Raw genomic sequence first — 23,750 nt, 5'->3', positions numbered from 1 at the left:
CTGGAACACCTCCATCAGAATGGTTTGGCTATTTGCTTTTGCACAAAACATATCCAGGAGTATTCCTGAATGAATTCTTAAATATTCTGAGAGGGTGGAAAAAGGAATTCATATACTTCCTTCGAAAGTTTTCATCTATCTGGTGTAGTCTTCCTTCCAACACCTTTTGGTATCAGCTCCCCTAAAGGTGTGATTCTTTAACTCACTGCCTTGGCTCATGAGTGCCTCGCTACCTCGTGCATGGCGCTGATAGTCAATGTAAGATCCAAAAAATGTGAATATATCTTATTCATATCGGAAGCCAAAACAACCATAAAGCAACAGGTCAATCTTGAAGTCTAAGAGACAAAAAATCAGCATTACAACAGATTTCAGTAACAGATTGAATCTACTAATTCATTTTCCTTTTGCTAATGGTTTGCTAGCCAGAATTAAAAAAAATGTTTAAATGTGTAAAGATTATTTAAATACATAATTCCAAACTTCTGTTCCATGACTTACACCAATGAATGCCCCCTTCTTTATTGTGTCTTTATTGTGTCCTAAAATAATTCCCCTCCTCTCTCTCTCTCTCTCTCTCTCTCTCTCTCTCAAACACACACACGCACACGCACACACACATAAATATGGTACATTAGTCTCTTAACTAATTAAAGGCAACTTCTCTGAAGTTGTGCTTTTGCAATTGCTAATTATCCTTACCCCAGTGGCTGTAAAGCAACCACAAAGCTGCATCCACAGCAACAACTACAGGTATGGTCACCAAGGATTATTCAACTTGTGCAAAAACCTAGCTCTACATCATTTGCCTCGTATAATGTGTAGGTCATCTTACTCTTCAACTAGCAAGCATGCGAGAAAATGTGTGACTCTGGCATACTTCAAAAGTTAGAAAAACCTGTGAAAAGCATCTGTGCAGCTTTTAAGATAGGTCTGGACTTCCTCATTTGTCTCCTTGCTGGTACATGTAGTTACGTGTGTGTGTGTGTGTGTGTGTGTGTGTGTGTGTGTGTGTGTGTGTGTGTGTGTGTGTGTGTGTGTGTGTGTGTGTGTGTGTGTGTGTGTGTGTGTGTGCTGAACCAGCTACAGATGAATAGTAAAGACGTCACACTCAGAAGAAATGTCACACTTATGTGCATGAAATATAAAGAATTTCAATAGCTGGTGTAAATATCTATAACTATTAGATTATTATAGCTGATTTGCCAGAGAGACGTCGCTGGCATGTGGTTAACATGTGCTTACGGACTACAACTCAACAAAAAGAGAAAGCTGGAGGTCTGAGAGGCAGCAGAAAGATTGAGGTAGGCAGTTTTCTTTTAGTTATGCTCCCTTTAGTAATCAAAATTATGAATGTGTTAAAGCTGTCATTAATACAGCAATGGCATGCCATTCTTAGATTTTCACTTGTACTTATGATGCTAACTTCTCAAATCCCTCTAAACCAGTAGGCGTGCCAGTCAAGCCTGTCAGCCAGCCATTTATTCAGTGTCTGTGCTTGTTTCACAGCTTTATCCGACTAATGCCAGTCTGCATCTGGTCAAAAATGAAAGCTTAACAGACAACTACCCATGAACACAACAGTCCTCTCCATTATCACACAGTGTCTGTCTGACTTTCCATCATTATTTAAAACACTGTAATCAGTCACAAGCAATAAGACTTAGGTCGCATCACTTTTCACCTTCAGCGGGAAATGATTCCAACAAGCGTTCAAAATTTATTATTTCCAAAAGCAACTTGACAAATAATCTGTATGTAGAAGCAACACTATAATTGAACAACATTGTATTTCTGGCTTTTTGTCCCTTTCTCTGCTCCTTAGTTCAAGCTCCAGGTTTAAACCAGAGTTTTATCAACTCAAAAACAAGTCTTTACTTGTTAGCTTCCTGTAAATGCTCCACTCTAATGCAGACAACAACAGGCTACTTGTAGGATGTCTGCTTGGATGTGTCTGTGTGTGTGTGCTTTCAGAAGCCCAGAAAATCTCTTGCAGCCCAGCTGCGAAATAACTATAAATCACCATCATGCCAAAACCCAGACAGCCACACATAGTCCACAACAAAAGGAATTAGGAGTTGTCTTGGGGGCTAAATTCAACCAGTAACTCGGTAGCTGCCGAGGAAACATCATTTCCTTTTATTGGAACTGATGACAGGTGTATTTCAGCCTGAAAGAAATGCCCACTTAGGACAAGTTAATTCACTGAAACGCAAACACAAAGGATTAAACTAGGATGCGATGAGGTTAGATTTAAGTAACTTAATCAGAGAAAGAAAAAGAGAAGAAGGAATTATGTGCAAGTTTGATACAGTTTTGGTTTGCTTCTGCAAAATCCCAGAATTGGGTTATCAGCTATTATAAGAGGACATCAACATTCCCAAGGGCACTTAGCAGAAGATTTTTCCTTTAAATGACAAACAGACCAATTTTGTCAACAGTGCAGCAAAATAACTTTAACAACTACAGCCACCACTATTTCATTTATTGCACCACAAACACTCTAGTTCCAGATAAAAAAAACTTTACCAAAACAGGAAAAAAGTAGTTATGTCCCTCACTGTGTTGTGGTAAACATGGATTAATCTACCAAGTCAAAACTCCCATTCAAAGAGACAGCTCCACTGATGGGAACAGACTCTGCTCTCCTAGAAAAGCAGCCAAAGCTCCTTATGCCAACAGGATATGCACACCAGGAGGCAGCGGGGCAAAGAAAGCAAGCATGTAATTGGGGTGAGCAAAAGGCCAGGGGAAACAGAGAAACTGTAAAAAAAAAAATACAGCAAATAAAACAATTATGCCACACATCTCTTCTCGTTGTCGAGTCTCTCTCGTGTAACCAGTGGGCCCAGTCTTTCTTTTCTCTGCTTGGACAAATCACATCAGAGTGTCATGAAGGGGAGGAAAAAACTATCCAGTGCTAACCAGCAGACACACTGCTTCTGATCTTGTTTAATTTGTTGGGAGCTCTGACCTTGATCTGACCTTAAAGCTGTCAGTGTGACATTGTGGATTGTACTGTATGTTTGATTATTTGTAGAAACTGTACTAAATTAAGTATTTGAGTCCTTCTTTAAACAGAAACCATTTTGTATCTGTATTTGTACGTCTGGCTGCCTGAAAGCAAAACAGAAAGAAATTAGGGGTGACTCAAGACTTTTGCACAGTACTATAAATGATATAGCTAATTTAGTATCCTTTCATTGTGGTGTTGATCCTTTACCATTAAAGCAACTTCTCCACAAAGGTTACACAATACGGTTAAAACTGTTGTATAGACTATTCGATTCGTACATTTGGTCATGCATGAATATTCCCAGAAGTGCTTCCATATTTACCCCTCGTTGTTTTTACTTTATCCTCTCAGTGTGTGCATGTGTGTTTCTCTGGGATTGCTAAGATGTTGGAAAAAATCAGTCCCAGTCATTCATCTGGTTGGGTCCTCCCAGGTCTCTGTGGTCTGGTTTGAACCCACATCAATGCATTGTGTTGGGTGAGATCTGAAAGATGCTGCTTCTGCTTTCTTCAGCTGGAGCAGGGCCCATATTAAAAATGACAGCAAACAAGCAGTGTGATGATTGTTTGAACAGAAGACGCATTTGTTAATTTGCTTCACTTAAGCAATGCTCCAGTCATGCGAAGATGCTGTTTATTCTCAGTTAATGGCTTAAAAAAAATGCAGCCAAAATCTGGGATTGTTAGCGAGGTCTATTTATTCATACTTTTTGCAGCACAACTTTGATTGCATGGGTTTAAATTGAGCTCATGTTAATAACTGGTACAAAAAAAAAAGTTCACCATTCTGTAATGAATATGATATAATGAAAATACTCCAGCATAATAATGGACTGGTGACAGCCAGCACTCTTTAACTGCTGTGTTGAGCAACTTGGCCCCATCTGTAATTACATTTTTAATTTGTCATTCAGCCAGCAGAGGGTGCCAAAGCTAGGAAAAGAGTGTGCATTGACTCCTTTGGATAAAAACCCCACCCCAAGGAGCTCAAGACCCTGACATCCCCGGAGGCTAAATTTATGACTGAATGATGACTCAACACCTACTTCAGTTTGTCTATATGTCCAAGAAACATTAAGAAAAATATGAGACTCATGCCAAAATGCAAGTTTACTGAAGTAAGCTCCAAAGGAGTAATGCTTTTTGAGCTCAGGTCATTTAACCTTGTAAAAAAAAAACCTAATCAATTACCACAGCAACACATAAAACAAGTACAGTTGATTAAAGCTTGAAGAAGTGACAATATTTACATGAATGTGTAGATGGTATGATGGTCACAGTACTGAAACCCAACAATAACAAACAATTAAAGGGACAAACTGGAGAGAATACAGGCAAAAGGCCACCAGAAGGTAAATTAGCTTTGTGAGCAGAAATCGCAAATAGCATGGATCACATCATTATACAATATGCACTATGCATTTTGTGTGAGTGTTTTAGAGAGATAAAACATGTTTTATTCATGTGTGGACAAGTTTTTTCTCCAAAATGAAACAAAATAACTAATTTCCCCTTGAAAATGAAAGCAGAAATCAGCTGGGGGATGAGAAAGAAGTAATGCTTTTTTTAACTCTAAATTATAGAAGTGAATTTCCTCTCCCCATCTCCCCTTTTTTTTTCCTTGTTCAATGCAATTTGTTGTATATAAGAAGAAGAGGAAAGATACGAGTAATAACGAAAGCTTCACACATTAAAGAGTAAATGACCTTGCTAGAATTAGATTTTTTTTTCCTCTTTTTTTCCTCTATTTCCCTCCTGCTTCCTAGACCTCATTTACCTTTCTACTCTCTGTGTTTCATCCCTATGTCCCTGCAGTGAGACGCCATATGTATTAGAGAATAAACTGCCTGCCCTATTGGTGTCAGACATGGAGCTTCAGTTAGTGGCACTCTTTACAACAGAACATGCATTTTCACAGCTTCTTTAGGAGTTTGCGTGGGCTGCACTATAAACAGCACCAGTCAATTACATTACCAGTAAGCTAATGAACACTCCCTGGTCTCGCACAAACATACCAGCGCACGAATACCTACAGAGCACTCCCAAACATATGCATCAACTAAAACTCACATATGAGGCACGCGAAGACTGCTCTGGTTGTGCCCACTTGCTGCAGAGTGCCGGTGAACGCAGCTTTCATTTTCACTGCCACTGTAGGATTACCGCAAGTGGCAAAACAATCTCCAGATCAGCCTTCACATTTTTAAGAGTACCAATGCTAATGGTTTGTTCAATAAGGAGCACTTTGATACAGTAAGTGCAGTGGCATTGTCAAGTCTGCGAGTGTGAATTTTACCAACCGCGTGTGTGATATCGCTGTGTGAAGATGTTCATCTATTACTACAATGCAGTCACACTTTTAAAATGAGTTCTGGGGATTACATTTGAAAACACAGCACCCTGTAGTTAAGATTAAATAGAAGCTCGTGTGTGCTTTTCTTTTGGTGGATGAAGACATACAGTACAGTGCAAACATAGATGTATTTATAGCCGTGTCCCCGACCATATGGATGGCCTGCTATGTCCTGTGGTGGGTGACATCAAGAAACAGTAAAAGCTTTGGCTGATTTCTATGTTTTACTGTTTTGAGGGTTCTTTTTTGCAGTCTTTTGCATGCAGTGAGAAAATCCCTTGATACAGATTTCATTTTCATTTTTATCACAAAGCCCCGCCGATCAAGTGTGAAGCGACAAGAAACAGTGAGATTTGATGGACTCGCTTATAAGGAGCTCTGGTGTCGCCTGCAATGTTTTGTTTTTTTTTTTTATCATGGCAACATGTGCAGTGTAGCATGTTAATAAGCCAATAATTGGAATGCTAACATCTGTGTTAAATGGATTTCAAAATTCATAAATACTTCTGAAACAGAAAAACAGAACATGAGGTGTGCATAAGTAACACGCGTAACAGAAAACGTGGCTTCATGCATAAAAGACATGTCCTGTGTAATTATAGCCTTAATATCATTTCTGTCCTCTGGCCTACATATATTAAAGATAATTTTAGCACTATAATATTATAAAGAAAACTGTGCTAATACACTTGAATGTAGTCCAGCTAGAACGAAATACCATATGGGTGCTTTGCAAAGCCAATTCTATGGACTTCTCAGGCAGCGTGTGCAGAGTGTGTTTGTGTGTTTTTGAATATATCAGTATCACAGCGGAAACTATCAGGGGAGCAGTGAAACACTGAGCCACAGCAGGCACCACAGCTCCTACTGAATTAATAAACAACAGCAGGGAGAAAGCCCCGATCAAGTGCATGGGTCAGGATTTTCTACAGTGCTGCAATTTTAACCTAGGTTTTACAGAAATGGATGGAGATGCCTGATATCAACATTGTTTCATGTAAATCAAGTGTAAAGTACCATGAAAATTTAGTGATTTAAAATTTACATCATTGGTTGTAGTATTTATAATTTACTTACACAGTTGTTACACTGGTTACTAAATGTAGCTTTTTTTTAAAAGGAGAGATTAGTTTATGACTCTAAAGCACTGTGAGAAATACTAAATAATGGGATGAGTCCTGTAATCTTCATCATTCCACTTATTCACAATGATGAAACCACATTTTTAATGACAAAATATCCTAGCATAGTCTTGTAAAAAGCAGGCAAGACAGGAAATGGATGAGATTGTACAAAAGGTATGATTGGGCTCTAGCAAGCAAAGCGATGAGAAAAAGTTGAACTCAGACTAAACCCAGACTGTAGGAAGCAAACAAAAGGCAGGATCCATTTGCAAATATGAGCGACCACATCTGCCCCCTCCCACCTGGACCATTTCCATGGCAGACATTTTGTCATGTCACAGTAGGAAAAGCACCAGTTTTAATTAGACGAATAAAGAATGACTGAATTCCATTCCTTCAGTTTCGAGTGGCTGGTATCATATGCATGTTGGTTTCGCTCTCACGCTGCTGTGGCTTACTTGAATATTTGAACAGAATAATATTAGTAACAGGTGCGTTTTTATATGCTACTGTGACATACTCTGAGTGTTCGGGGTGAAGAAAGGCCCATGGAGAGCAAATTTCAGCCTGAGCACACCTGGGAGCCACATGTTAAATGCAGTGATAATGAAAGTGTTGGTTAGTGATTAGCTCCTGTCATGAAGAGCTGAGTGGTAATTTAATCTTTAAGAGGCTGACTCATGCGAACCCACGCCGAGCTACCTGCAAAATTTTAATAAATCACAAAATTTCTCCAGTAACTTGTCAAAGCGACGCTGCAGCACAAAGAAGTCTGTACGGAAACGCATCACCTCCTTTCTTGCTGCTATTGTGCCATGTGCTGTGTGACATTTAGGATGAAAGGAACAATACATTCAGTTATGATGACCAATAAATAATCACCACACCCACCCTGTCTCATTTCAGTTTACATGTCACTGTTCCGTGCAACAATATTGCCAACGCAGCTTGTTCGACATTTGTACAGGTGTGCGCACCCCGTTGCTGTCTCTCTCCGTGAGGTTTAAATAAAAGCATGCATAATATTTATCATACTCACAGCTGATACATCGTGAAAAACATATTTGCTGTGTATGCGTGTATTTAAATGAGTTCGTATGGGCTGTGTGTTTGTGCGGTGCCGCTCGAGCGAGTGTGGAGGGTTGCTGTGGGTGGTAATGAGCTGCTGCTCAGTTTCCACAGCAACATCCTAACTCAGTCAGTCTCCATAGCAACTGATAACAGCATTAGCTGATTCAGCCTAAGTGAAGGTTCATGTCAGAAGGAGGGAAAAGGTTTTTTTTTTTGTTTGCTTTTTTTTTTTTTCCAGGCTGTTACTGATAAACCTCAGATGGAATGTGGGGAATGGGACTCTTGGGATGTTCAAAAATTGACTACTAAATCTACTGGACTGAATTTTGGGGGTCGATGCCTCTAACAATGACTGTTTAATATGGGGAGGTGATACATAGATTACTGAACAGAAATCTTGGAGCCTGTTTAGGTTTTTGAATAAATTCGGAGCACTTAGAGTCCAGATAATTCACTCTAAACTCAAACAAACTTGGTATGAAAACAGCCGAAACAACAGTATGTACTGTACAGTACGGACTGAAAGCAAAGCAAATTTTCACGGCAGTTTTCATGCATTTCTGTAGTCTGTGACTACTTACCAGCAACCTAAACCCTTACTGTGTCTCAATTCAGACACTACAGCTAGTCCACTTGTATTCTGCACTCTCACTAGTTTAGTGCATACAATTTGACAGGGCAGTGTTGTCTCAAATTGAGCACAGCAACCTGCACACCTACCAGAAGATCACAGCATTTGACCGCAATTGATGTGGTCCCACATCTTCTGCAATGTAGCCAAGATAAGGACTATTCAGTGTAAAAATATAGCATTCCACATTCAACTTTTTGGCCATTAGGAGTACACCATCCTTTAGCCATATTTGTCAACATGAAAACACTCGTGGACTCAGAATTGCGACATTTGAGACCACATATTTTTGCATCTGTGGGATATCTCTTTTTGTGTGACAGATCTGAATATGGCATGATTCACCAGGAACCATGCATGAAGTCATAACCCTGTGAGAAAAGCACAATATTTTTGCCCACATTTAAACATCCACATTTCTTGTTAAGGAAATCAAAGAAAGAAATAAAGAACAATAAGGTCTATGACCAAACAAAATCTGCAAGTAATCGATGAGGCTTAACTGAGGTGTAACTTCAACCAGTGTTGAACTTTTACCTCAACATGATATATAACTCAATTAGCACAAGCACAACCCCCATTAGCTGAATACAATGACTTGACCTTGGTTTTAATTTTCATTTACTCTCACCACATTTATCATGGCAAAGAAAACAGGGAGGAGCCACGAGGTTTGAATGTGGTTAAGAACATAGCAAGGAGGGGAACAAAGAGACCTAAAGTGACCTCCAAAGTTCTGAAATCCAATCCGCATAGATCAGTTATGTTTGTTGATATGTTTTCTTGTCTGCTGTGTCAAGCCTGTGCACATTTTAAACTGTGGAAATATTTTATAAATACTTTCAGATATGTAACACAAGCTGGAATCAGAGGCTGAGTTAGACTTTTTTTGTTGTTTGTTATTTTGGCAGAAAGGGCTGTAAAAGGGCTGAACTAACTGAACTTAAAGTGCTGGTTTAAGCAGAATAAACTCATCAAGTGAAGGAGGAAATTATCATTTGGTGGTGTGTCTTTACCTTAGACTGAGAACATCTCATGTCCAATTTAACGTTGTTCTCAAGGCTGAACTCTGCTGCAACTGGAGACTGATACTACCTGTGCCATTGCAGTAAGACTTTCAAAGTCAGATAATATTTCTCCCAGGGAAAAAGTCACCAAGACCATCTGAATGTGGGACTTCCCAATCCTGTAAGCACTAACTTGGCTTAGCTAACTCTGCACCAGCTGGATCTCTGACCGCAGAATCACAGACATTTATTTATAAAAAAGAAAAAAAAATACACTCGACAGGCAGTCTTCAGTGAAGATGTCATTCGGTTAGTGCAACCTTTCCCATTGATGATGCCAAGACATTTCATCAGCTCAGGAATAGGATTTACAGACTTAAAGTAAGAAATGTAAAAGTTACTTCTGCTTAGGTATTACACCCTACCATCTATCTGTCAGCTGGACTATATAAGGTTCAATGCTCCAACCAACACAAAAGAAATTTAAGAATTTGCATTTTAAAAACGGTAATTTATACCAAAAATCTGATGAGTTTCTTCTGTGCCCAGGCTCTGTAGTACTAAGTCTTGAGCCATCCTTCATTTCTTTATGTTTTGCTTCCAAGTAGGCAGACTTTTATGTAATTTTTTAAAAGTGGTTTTGAGCAATACAGCTCCAGGCATTCTGAAGGTGTTTCCAATTTTTTTTTTTTTTGGACATTGGTTGCTTTTTTCACTTATTTTCAGTCCAGTTCTTGTATGTAATCATTTTCAGAGGAATGCGTTGGGTTTTTTTTAGCCATTTAACACTAACCTATGAATCATTCAAGCATATAAAGCGGCACATCACTCAAGGGAAGAATCTGTGTTGTGTCGGCACATAATGGCCAACTTAGGAAAAAAAAATTTTTTCAAATTGTATCTTTGGGCACTTTGTTACTAGCAGCTTGCCACACAAACACAATTTGTTTCCATTTCTTTCGTTGAATCTATGACAAATGTCAACGATAACACAGTTTGACAGGCATAAAATGGCATTTTGCGCCAACATGGAGATTCCCAATCAGATATTTGCCAATAACTGTGTTGAAGGCTGTGTTGAAGAATAAATGCAGTCATACAAATATTGACTTTCAAGCTTGTTAGAATTGTACAAACTCTCTTTTTGCCTTATTTCCATGTATGTTTGCACATGTTTCCATGTACCTGTTTCCTATTTCCTAGCAAAACATAAAGAAATGAGGGGTGGCTCAACCAAGGGGTTTTTGTGTAATCCTGCAGACATACAAATGGCAGTGAGGAATAAGATAACCACAGTTCTCAGGAAAGTTCAACATATTTAACCTTCAGTTCACAGTGTTTGGTTATATTAATGTAGTCTGGCATTGTTACATTTGCTCTAAAAGACAAAGGACTGTATCCACATCGCTTCAAATTACAGATAAAGCAGAAATTGTAACCCTAATCCAGTTTCAGTAAAAGATACTGAGTGGGTCTGCCTACATATTATTTAGTAATTTGGCACCAGGTGTCCATCTTGTTTTACCAGTAGAGAAACAGAAAATGGTTAGATTGTGTGTGTTTCAAGCAGCTGCTACTAAAACTGACCAGCTTCATGTTTTTTTTTTTCAAGCTTATCACCCCTCAGTTGCTTTGCACTCTGTTCCTGAAATGAAAAGCAGCGAGCAAACAGTGAGCAATACTATATCTACACATCCCAACTGGATCATTAGTGCCTGGAAAGTGGATGTTTAATGCAACAGCTGGATATATACACCCTTGACATTTATGAAATATACACAAAGAAGGAAACAAAGTAAAGGAGAGGAGAGGAGAGGAGAGGAGAGGGAGAGGAGAGGAGAGGAGAGGAGAGGAGAGGAGAGGAGAGGAGAGGAGAGGAGAGGAGAGGAGAGGAGAGAGAGGAGAGGAGAGGAGAGGAGAGGAGAGGAGAGGAGAGGAAGAAAAATGATCATTTTGATCCGATCTTGCATTCTCAAGGCTATGCCCTGCAAGCAGTGGCTACGTATAAAGGAAAAACTGGCAGGGTGAAAAGACTATTCTCCTTCTCTCCAGGGTTCTTTTATCCATTTTCATCTCTCTGGCCCCTGCTACTGAAAACAAGACAAGGCACATAACATCAGGTACCACAACATGGAAGAACACTGCAATGAGCAAATCAAAGAGAGGGAGCGCCTGCTGACATGAGGCAGATAGATTGGAGGCTGTGAAAGAGCAGCATACTTTACTCTCTGTGTGTGTGTGTGTGCGTGTGTGTGTGTGTGTGTGTGTGTGTGTGTGTGTGTGTGTGTGTGTGTGTGTGTGTGTGTGTGTGTGTGTGTGTGTGTGTGTAATAACAGTGGGTGGTTTGACTTAATGGCTACCACTGGGAGAAAGCAAAAAGGCTCAAATATTAGCAACTATTCTAAGCCTGATGGTTTTAGTTGGCTTACTAAAATCAATTGGGACCACTCAGAGTGGGGTTTAGTCTGGACAGCTAACGTGCATCTGGGCACAGCTGGCTAGCTCAGATACATTGAAAATGGGCACAGCAGGTGAGATCACAGTTTTGTAAAATATTTGAGAATAACCTTTAGGATTAACGGGAAGTTCATAATTTCATAATGAACTTTGTCCATCATGGGAACACCTCGAGTTAGAAAGACAAAAAAAATAGCTTTTTAATATGCATCCAGCTCAATCCTTTTCCAAATTCTATGCAATGGTGCAGGTCTGATATGATAGACACTTTCATTTGTTGCATTAAGAGCACCTGCTATTAACACTGCCTGGAAATAAAAAATGAACTTATCTTATTTCTGTAATTTATCATTTGCTGTAAGACAGTGAAAGATTCTGCCAGTGGGATATTTCATCAGTTTATGATAGTATCCATCTGTTATCTCTAAGAAGCCATTTATAATCAACAATATGACCAGTCAACAAGAAAGGTTGTCTCACACAATAATTTCAATTTATCTTCATACCACCCTTTATCTGTCTTGTAAAAAGCCATTGTGTGCATGCATGTGTGGATGTGTGTGATCTACCAGTACAGTAATCCTATCCTCTGTTCCCTTGTTGTAATCCTAGAATTTCCTCTAGTAAGGAGGTTTCCACTCACACTTAGTCATATTTAAACTACCTTTTAATCCTTGTAGTCTAATAAGAATTGTAGTTTTTGGGTGGCTTTGTGTGCTGCTTGCTTCTTCATGCTGTCACTTTTGGCCCCTACAATTTCATTATGAATTGCAATTAGGTCCATAATTTGTTGGACAAAGGCATAATTTTTGTAGTTTGCCTCTGCACACCACCACAGCGGATTTTAAATTGAACAATCAAGATGTGATTGAAGTGCAGACTTTCAGCTTTAATTATTGGGTTTTACAAAATGTCTTCTCAGTGATTCTTTAACCTTATTCACCTTAGATGCTCTGACTGTATAAGTACTTCACCATCACAGGGTACATTGTGTGGTATGAGTGATGGTCAGATCAAAAATGGGGTTTTGTCTGAAACCCTGGGAAGAAAAGGCAGCCTTTTTACCTACTACTAAGAGTTAAGCAACAGGTTGCTTCAGAAACGGAAGCAAACACTCTCAAATACATACAATAAAAGTGATAATCCTTGACAGTGGTGCTGTGACAGTGGATATCTCAAAATAAAGCTCGGCAGTGTTTGAGTTTGCATGGATGAAGCTTTCCATAGAAACTGGTGACAGTCATGCTGAAGTCATTTGACAGGATTATCCTGTCAAGAAGAGAAAAGTCTGCTGCAACACATCCAATGAAACACAGCCATCAAAAGAGTTCAGAAACCACCAGATTAGAGAAGGTGCATCTATTCTAATCAACAACCATGTGTAGTTTGTGCAATTGCATTTCTGTGCGAATGCGTGTGCGCTTTTGTTCCATGTGTGGGTTTTCACATGAGTGGGCGTGAGTGTTTATGACATAACTGAAAGAGGGACGACTTGCTTCCCCGAAGATGAAAGCTGAAGAGATGAAACAACACTTCAAAACACTGAAGGAATAATTCATGTTTTTTTCTCATGTCTAACTTGTAGGCTTTTACGTTCTGAATTCCCACAGATCCCCAACAAGTTCAAAATCACAGATCACACACTCTACAAAGCATCTGGTGACACTTCCGACAATATGGTGGGAAAAGGAAAGCCAGCACGCCAGGCGACGAAGGAGGGAAAAAAAGTCATATGTTAGCTGTGGCCAAACAGTGATTCAGCATTTAGTCTATTTTATATACAGTATTTTGCATCCAGTCCCTAATAACAAATTGTTTTATCTTCATATGTTATATAAAAATTTGTCTCCAGATCATAAAAATACAGGGAATGTATTACATATGTATTACTATATCAGCTAACATTTACACTTCTAATCAACAAAATACAGTACTGTGCAAAAGTCTTGAATCATCCCTCATGTCTTTGCTAGGATATTGGGAAATAGGTGCAGCAATTTATTGAAATGTGCAAACCTATGTGGAAATACAGTATATAAGGCAAAAACAAGCTTGAGGGTCAACATTTGATATGAGCACTTTTATTCTTCAGCACACCCTGAACTCTCCTGGGCAGCTTTCTTGTAATTTCCTGAAGTAGTATTCAGGAATAGTTCTCCAGACTTCTTGAAGGACTCTTTTTGGATGTTGGCTGCCTTTTGTTATCTTGTCTGTCAGGATGATCCCACACTGCTTCAATAATCTTGAGGTCCTGGTTCTGTGGAGACCCATGGTAGAATCTTTGGGATTAAAAATGAAGCTGTTGCCAATCAGATGCTTTACAGAAGATCTTGCATGGTGGCTTAAAATCTGACCATCAATTAAAAAAAAAAAAAAAGCCCAATATAACTGGCCAAAATGCAGCCCCGAACTTTGACAGAGCCTCCACCATGTTTCATACATTGCTATAGACCCTCACTGTTGTACCTCTCTCCTGATCTCCTCTGTATATATTGATGACAATTTGAAGCAAAAATTTCAATTTTGGATTCATCACTCCATGAGACTTCTTTGCATTGATTTTCATTCCAGGTCTCGTGTAATTTAGCACACCTCAGCCTTTTCTCCCTGTTTCCCTTCCTTAAGAATGGCTTCTTGTCAGCCACCCTTCCACTGACACCATTTCTGATGACACCTCAGTGAACAGTACATGAATCAGCTGAAAGGCCAGATGCATCTCTCAGGTCCTGTGTCAAGTCTTTACTGGATTTTTTTCCTATTTTTTAAGGACACGACTTTCACATACTGCTCATCTGCTCTAGTTTTTTTTTTTTTTTTTTAACTTGCCACTTCTTATTTTGTTCTGCACTGCACACCATGCCAGGATATGTAAAATTTTCAGCTAATAGCACTTTGTGAATTAGCTGCTAGTAACAAAGTGCCTGAAGATACAATTAAAAATTGGTTCTTTGCTAAGTTGCCTGTTACGTGCAGACACAACACTGGTTCATTTCTTGATTTAAGTGCTTTTAATATGCTTGAATGAGAAGTTAGGGTTATGTGGCTTAACAAGCAAACAAACAAAAATCTGAAAATAGTAAAAATGAATAAGAAAGCAGCCAATGTCCAAAGAAAAACTTTGAAAGACCTTCAGAAAGCCTGGAAACTACTGCTGAAGACTACTTTTAAAAGAATTATAAGAAAGTCTGGCTCCTTGGAAGCAAAATATGAAGAAATGAGAGGCGGCGCAAGATTTTTGCACAATGCTGTAATTCTCATCAATTTTCTCAGCTGTAAGTAACCTAACATGTTGATGATGTAATTAAACACAGCTCTGGCAATTCCTGGCGTGAATTAATTGACATATCTGAGGCACATTTATGCCTGACAGCGACGGACTCCTGCATTTTTCAGATACACTGCAGTCAAGACATGTTAATGCAGGTGGAAGGAAGGTCATAAAGTGCTACTCACTAAGTGCACTCTGTCTGTTTTCTCATTTGCTTGAGAAAGAAACACAAAAGATAATTACTCCTCTGCAGTGTTGTCATTCAGCAGCTCGCCTTTCTGGTCTGTCGTAGACCTCAGGGGGCGTCACCATCAACCTCTGTGCTCCATGAGAAAAGCCATTAAGATGAGCAGGCAGAAGACAGAGCAGTAACACTGAAGCATTTCAACAAAGCGATGTGAAATGCAATTACCCTGACAGAGGCTATAACACAAGCAATTTATACAAGCTCACTGGCATTCTGAATCTGCATGTACAGTATGTTCAGAATGTTTTCTCCCAGGCTGACAAAGAACTAATGTATACAACATATTTTTTGTGGGATAATTACACTATAATATGTCTGACACACCTCACATAAGATGAAATACCAGTCAAAAAGTGGCACATTCAAACCAGAGCTTGAAACATTTACATTTAATTCTGCTGGGAAGAAACTCCATCCAGAAGATTCAAGACCCTTTGGTGTATTTAGCTCTCTCTTCAATGATGGAACCTTGATTGACAGGGTCTCTCATTTGCGAGATGCACACTGCTATCAGACTTCATATTGTGAGGCCTATCATCAGTGCAGGAGATCAAAGAGGAAAATAAAGGCAAGACTTACGGATATTTATGATACATCTGTTTAATTTTAAAACCTTTCAAAGAAGAAAATAATGGGTAGTGGGAATTTTATGGGCACTGGGTGGGAAGATGGCTGTTTTTGGATCATCTCAGGGGGTTTTGGCTCTCTGATAATGAACAGCAGTAAAACACTCAGCGGTTTAACCAGTATCAGTGTGCTGTATTTCATCATCCTCATCAGTGAAATTTAAGAAATATTTGTTGCTTTTAACACTTTGATGAGCTTTCCAGTACAGCATTTGTCGTTACATTATTTTATTTTACCCTTAAATGGAATAGATGAGACAACCAAAGTGGCTTTGGAATATACCACATGTGAAAAATGCCTTCAACAGCTGAGTCTAAGGTTCAGTTCCAGCCATGTCAGACCTTTACTGCAACTCACTCCACTCTCTTCTTCTACATTTCCTGTCAATTTGTATTGTGGCTAACTAATATAAGCAAAATGGCCAAACACTCAATTTAAAAAAAAAGTAACAATTTGTTTCTACTGTATATGTGAATAAATACTGTATGTTTCTCACACATTTACAAAAAAAAAAAAAAGATTAGTGGGGTTATTATGCTATTGAGATTTTTTCACTATGGCTACAATAGAGTTTGATTATTGCAAAACAATCATAATCCTGAAGTCTATCTCCCACAACAGTGCTGCTACTGACTGGCCATTTAGCCAGATTTCTATGCCCACACACACTTCTGTGGGCCCTGTTATCAGGCTTTCAGCTAAATGCAAGGAAGCACTGAATCGGATGAAGCATGTTGAAAGAAACCAAATGACAGAATTATGTCACAAACTAAAGCTACTGTATTGGATGCACTCAACATTACACACCAGTAAAAATGCTGAGGATGATTTTTTTTCTTTAGCACAAGCATTATTTAGTGTAAATGATACCCACACACTTAAGCACAGACTCCCACACAAAGACTTAGGGATGTTGTACACAAATACAGATGTAAAAACAACACACAAGCACACACACAATCACAGAGGAGAGGAGAGGAGAGGAGAGGAGAGGAGAGGAGAGGAGAGGAGAGGAGAGGAGAGGAGAGGCAAAACTAGATAGTTAGGTGAGTTGTGAGTCATCCTTATGTTTTTCCTGCTTCAGCCCACACGTGTATTTATATCTGGTTCTACATGTCATATTCTCCTCACTTGTGTAAAAAAAACCATCCATATACACTTCTGACATCAGACTGGTGTCAATAAAGTTGCATACTTTATTGATTTTCTATATTTGACTCAAAGCACAAATACATTCATGAATAGTAAACATATACCTGTTGTTTGCCTTACCTATCAGTGCTTCTCCCATGTCATTTGACAAAACTTGCAAGGATCTGCCTGAAACTGTGGCTTCCTCCCTACTGTTATTGCTGTCTGTCACCTGTGAGTGTTCTTATGATGGCATTACTGTTGTTTTTAAAATGATGGTACTGCAGGAAAATCTCACAATCATTACACCGTACGAGTCTCACCTTCTTTTTTTTTTTTTTTTTTTTTTTTTAAGCCTGTCATGTCTGGTAGATCTTGCAAGCAGAAGTCTCACCTTCTACTTTAAACTCTAGGGGTTTTGCTTGAGGGCTTGACAGTCTTTATCCTCAACAGGCTGTGCTGTAAGAAATTTGATGTGCAACACTGGAAGGACAGTGACTAATTTTCCATATTCATGTGTAAATACAAACTACTCCAATCCAATTTCCATGTAACTTCTTATGCCAGAGCTCCTATCTGAGAGTGTGAGGTGCAAAAGCAACAGCAAATATATTCCCCGTCCAAAGAATTTTCAATAAGGAGGAAGCAATTTGTGAATTGAAAAATAAAGTCTGTTGCATTTTCAAAGAATTGAGAGCTCAAATTATTAGGATTTCTTTCTTCTGTCAGAGTAGTACAGGCTGAAATGACTGTGTAACTACATTTTAAATCTCTGTGTCAAGCTCAAGTTGGGACACCTTTGGTTTTACGCACATCACTGAAGAGGTACGCTTTAGGTTCAGTATGCAACTAAAAGCAGTGGTCTATACTGCACTCAGAGCTGTCAGGAAGACAGATAGAGTCTGGGTGTTGGGACGGGCTCTTGTGGGTTTGACTTGACTGATCTCGGCCTCCCACAAACTAAAGATCACCGGGCTTGACCCCAGTTGTCCCTCGGGGCATAAAAAAATCAAAGCTGAGGAACAGAATTCCACAGGACACATAAAAACAGATATATTACTGTGCTGCGTAGTATGTAGAAATCTGTGTGGAAGTGGATGTCCGTTAGCTTCAAGTCAGGCGAGGTCAGCATGGGGGCATGCCACTTCTGAACCGTAGCCAGAAATGTAAATTAGTTAGCTCAGACTTGTCAGCGTGATTGCCCTTCCGCTGACAAGACTGTCAAGAACACAAGTGAAGTCAGCATTCTGCATTCCATTAGCATTTCAACGCTGATCTGGGATTACGACTTACACGCTTTATTTCCACTGATAATCTGCTCTCAGAGCAGATTGCAATAGAAGGATTGGGAAGATTTTCATGGTGCAAACAAGAAACAATTGCAAAGTCACTAAAACTTGAGTCTCCTTGGTAAAACATGGCATTTGACAGGTAAGCTATTTATTGGAGATACTGCTGCAGTTTCTCTTGTTATCTTTAGCCAATCACATCTGACGCAGATACCACGTAAGTGGAAAAAAAACTGCTTTGAATATCCCTGCACTAACGATCAGAGCTGTGAATAGCTGCCCAAGTTTGGTATGTGAAAACTCAAAATTACAGCAGCTGTGAACGCAGCACAGGAGGACCACACTGCTTCAGCCTACACATAACTTAATGTTGACAAGAAAGAATCATTATTAAATCTATCAAACAGTAAAAGGTTGTCAATAAATTGCTGTCCTCATGCAAGACATTGCTTTCCAGCTGATAGTTTCCCTTCACCTGTCTCTGACCTGAAAACATTCGTTCATACTGGTATAATGCATAGGCACTGTCTCAACATCATGCTCAAGAAAGTCTATTGAATACTGAACATAAAGCTTGACCTTATCCTGATGACATTAAACTGCTGCCACGTATGTGTGCTTAGCACTGTGCTACCTACTGTTAAAGTGAATATAAGCAGCCAGCTAAAGTACTACAGCAAGCTTTTAATCAATGGCCTGCTAGTTATTTAAGGACCCTATATAGTTTTCTATTTCCTTTTCTCAAAGTGCAAATATATGAGAGACAAGCCTGGAACTTAGTGCTAAAATTGATGGCATCTACAAGAATAAGCAACAATTATTAATAATTGTAGTAGCAGCATTATTAAATCATTAATATAAATGAAGAAACTGAAAACTGGCTGGGTAAAATGTTTTCTTCAGGGACATACCAAACATAACCATTCTCTTCAGCTTCTCAAATGTGAGGATTGAATGTATATTATAGTATATTTGATACAAACTTTTTTATTATTATTATTTTACACATTTTGAGCCAAAATGCTTAATCAATCTGTGAGTTCAATAATTGACCAATTACTCAAATAATGAGAATATCTGAGCCCTAGTTGATCCTTAAGATATTAATAAAGCGCTACTTTACAGGCACACTGACCAATGTGCTAATCTCTACAAAAACCTGGAATGCTTCTCTTTGCCAGAAGGACAGAAAGAGAGGGAGCAAGATTGGCAGTTAGCTGGCAGACATGTCGGTTGAGTGTTAGTGTGTTGGCGCTGCTGCCAAAGATACCACTGAGTGTCTATCTTCTTTCATACAGAGAGCCTTTCCCACTTTCTCTGTCTCACACAGACACAAACACGCACAGAGCATTACATCAAGCTTTGAATGTGACAAAAGAGGACCGCCTGTGTGTGTGTGCGTGTGTGTGTGTGTGTGTGTGTGTGTGTGTGTGCACGCGCATGCATGCCTGTCCAGGCTGACTAAGTATCTTTGAAGGAATCAGGATTAGGTTGTCTCACTGACACACAAGGCTTATGTAAAGCTGACCCACAATGCGAGGCACCACACGCGAGTGTGAACTGGCAGGTTGCAGTGCTACTCACCCTACCTGGCACTTCATACTGGACTGTCACTTTTACAGCTGATTGAAATTTGTCAGTTTTGCAGATTATATCCTTTCAATTTTAAGAGCATTTTCCACTGAGATTTTCCGCTGAGATAGCGAGGCACGACCCTGCAACGCACACAAGTTGTCTGACAACAAATACTTTACTTTAATAGAATTATCTCGATGTTATTACCAAGAGTTGAAACAGGGATGACATTTAATACCCAAACCATCCACTGTCTAAGTTAATTTAATCTGCAATCAGGTGGGCATGACCTTACAGGTGAGCTCAACTTGCCTTTCAACTTTTCCCGGCTCTTCGAGCTGTTCAAAATCTCTCAGCAACAAAATTAGCAAGTAAAATGTGATGGCAGCAGAATGAAGGTCACATCTTTTCTGAAAGGTGGTAAAAAAAATTTTTTTAAATACATAGATAAAGTAAGTTACCTGTGGTCTTAAGATTCATCTTTTACCTTTCAACAGTGAATGCATGTGAGGATTGGCTGGAGATTTTTGTCTTTTTTTTTTTTTTTGCACATTTTTGAGCCAAAATGCTTAATCAACCACATCCCTTCATCTTACATTAATTTGAGATTGCTACAATAGAATGAGATTAAGGTTGAGCTTTTCTTCAATACAAATACTTAAAACTGAATTAGTTACCTCCATTACTGACAGAGAACGGGGCCATCATTGCAAAGACTTCATCTCAGAGGTCCACTTTCTCTCTAAGCTCTTTCCAAAATGCAATCAGTCAACTGCTTCCTTTCTCACGTACACATATGCATCACTAAAAGGAGCCGTTTATGCTAAAATATACACATCAACAATCACCAGGCAATGTGCTGATATTAATGCATTTTAAAGGATGCAAATAAGAACCTAATGTGCAAAGAAAAAACTGAAGGCATATATTAGTGTTCCAGTTTTTTTTTTTTAAATGACAAAGTATAGATCCAAACTGTGATTAATCTCTGAAACGTTTCCTTGAGCCCCTCCTCTTGTCCTTATTGCCATAGAGATAAAAGCATGTAATGGCCAAAGTATCTTGTCGTGATGAAGCTGAATTTACTCCCAGCAGGCAAAATGTAGACTTAGGTGGAACGATCAGCCGGCTCCTTCACAAACATGAAAACATGAGCCCCATCCCTCCCAAGGAGGAGCTCGCAGCAGCCTCCCTGGCCGTGCATGACTCAATATATGCCAGCCTCATCCTGAATGCATCAGGCATTTATATGTATGTGTGCACACACTGTAAATGCACTTGACGGAGGGAAATCAATAGCCAGTCCCTGTATGTAAATGAGATTGGACTGAAGCTTATGTTCTGTGTAAGGAATCCATGATGTATGAGCTTACTTAATAGCCATTCAGTATGAAGAAAAGGATCTCTGAGGTGTAACAGCCCAGGCTTTTTCTTTTTAGTTGCATTTGCTGTCTTGGGTTCAATAAAGAGATAAAGTCTTTCACATTGCTTTTAACATGGAATGAAATCCGCTAAACTGCATGGATGCAAGTTAACATTAAATGCAGTGGTGATAGTGACAATAATAGACATGCACATATAGGATTTAATGTGTGAGATCAATCAGAGGAGGGACCAGCCAAAATGACTCAGCACCTGTTTTTTTTTTTTTCCCTTTTTTTTTTTTGCACCCCTTTTTCTCCCTTCCTGGGGAAATTAGAAATGAATGTTATATTTCTCTAGGGGTTTCCTCTCTCTTTTTTTTTTTTTAATCACAGTTACCAACAGCTTTCTGTGATGTGTTAGAAGCTTACTGAAGCCTAATAGCCTCGCACTGCCACCGCAGCAAGCCAAGTTCCCGCAGTCACCGCAGTAGGTGAAGCCTTTAAGTAGCACAATGCAGACATTATTCGTTAACCCCGTCAACAAAACAAGTGCGTAACTGGTTCGAAAACAACTCAATTAGGTCAATCAGTGGATCTTACCTATCTGAGGGATCTGGTTTCTAGATCTGTTGCTCAGCTGTGATTTAATATCGGACAAATTTCGCAGCACTTCTCATCTGAAGCTGGCTCACACCACAGCTCAGACTGCACACAGACTGACAGGAACCCAGATCCAGTTTTCCTTTGGACGAACAATGCGTCCTTTTTCCATCCACAGAGAGGGGCACCTCATCATTTCAGCTTCAGCTCACTGAAATGTTCATTTACTGTTGGGTCTAAGGACTTCTTCTTCTAGCCACCAGCATTGCATGCTTTTCAAGTCGTTGCCCACCATAATATTTTTGATTACATTATAATGATGCTGAAGAAAAAAATAAAGAAGTGTAATTTCTTTACCTGATCGGCGCAGCGTCTTCCAGAGGAACTCCCGGTCTGTCGGACACAGAAGCGCCGCAACCTACATTTACCGTAATGATCATACTAGTCACGCCGATAGACTGCGTCGGTGTTTAAACTAGCCATTACGGTGTTCTGCTGTACCACAGAGGCAGAGAAGCAGAAACTGTGCCGACGCATTTCGGTTTGAACGGAAGTGTAAAACATGCAATATTGACGTAAAATAATAACGTCAGCAAATACTACAAACTAATTAAGGTTGGCTAAATTGTGGAGAAACACTGTCTCAAAAGCGTTGGGATAAAGCATTAAATTTTATGGGATGTTTTGGCAAGAAATTAGTACAAAGGCTCACATGTAGTTTGGGTATCCATTAAAAATAATGCTTTAAAGGTAATTTGTCTTCACAGCAACAATGAACAGCTTTCTACTGAGAATTTATTTGTAGTTATCCCAGTTCAGCAGTAAGCACTTATTAAACATGGTATATTGGTATATTTGCTTAACAGGTTTTCTACATTACATTGCATTGCATAGATATTTGACATAAGAGCACCTCCCAGAGTGTAAATGTTGTAGTTACAGCCATGAGACAAACTCCTTCTCATAACCTTCAATTAATACATTTTCCTCTGTCTAATTGGTTTAATGAACTGCTTACTCATTGATAGGCTAGGGTCAAATGATTTACAGCTCACGCAAACATTCACCTATTTGGATGCACTATGCTGTTTGTTGACTTGTGCTGTTTTTTCTAAGAGGCCCTCATGTGGACACCAGAGGTTATTTTTGCCCGTGAGCCATTCTGAAAAGACAATCTCGAGAACTAGATATGGAGGGGTGTTAAGGTGGACCTCCTACTGCACTGAGGTGAGACTTTTGTCTCTGCTTCACATTTCATGGAGAGACGAGGTCTCTTGGTCATAGTGCCTGTGGAGAGAAGCAATTGGAAACAAGTGCAAGTGACCTTGATAGTTTTCAGCATTTTGCAGTTGACTCCAGCAAAAAGAGTGGTAAGACTACACTTGTTCATATAATATCCTGTAATGCTGTACCTTATACATCTGTGACCAAAGAGGGGATCTCAAAGACTTAAAAGATGTACCTCAGCTGACATTTGAAGCCATTTGCAAGCACAGATAAATCCCATTCACCTCTACGAACTTGGAATCAGCCATTTATAATCTGTAAATTAATTGAATGAAGCTGAGTTTCTAATTCTAGACTCTTAGCACCAAATCCCTAGTATAAAGCAGCTGACATACATACAGTAGGTGAGAGGGGTGACCTTAACCACCATCTGCCCACTAGGGCCAACGTCCCAGGATATTATAAGAGGAGGCTGTTCATACGAGATCAAAATACAAGCTGTTTCACTGAGGTTACGGCGTTTAAAAGTGATGACCTCCATAAACGTAAATCATCCAAATCACTGAAATGACCTCACAACGATCGGTCCATCCTGCTTTTATAAATTACATCTTATTTAAGCAGACTTGGCAAGAGTTGCAGACATTCTTCACATTACTGAAATTAAAACCTCAGAGCTCTTGACTAAAGAGACGCCTCATTTGATTTGTTCATTTTTAGACTAATGGCCACTGACAGCTTGACAAGTAATCATGTGCAACATT

Source organism: Archocentrus centrarchus, chromosome 21 (assembly GCF_007364275.1).
Source record: "Archocentrus centrarchus isolate MPI-CPG fArcCen1 chromosome 21, fArcCen1, whole genome shotgun sequence".
NCBI lineage: Eukaryota > Metazoa > Chordata > Actinopteri > Cichliformes > Cichlidae > Archocentrus > Archocentrus centrarchus.
The sequence above is the reverse complement of the archived record's forward strand: the minus strand, read 5'-3'. Positions refer to the sequence as shown.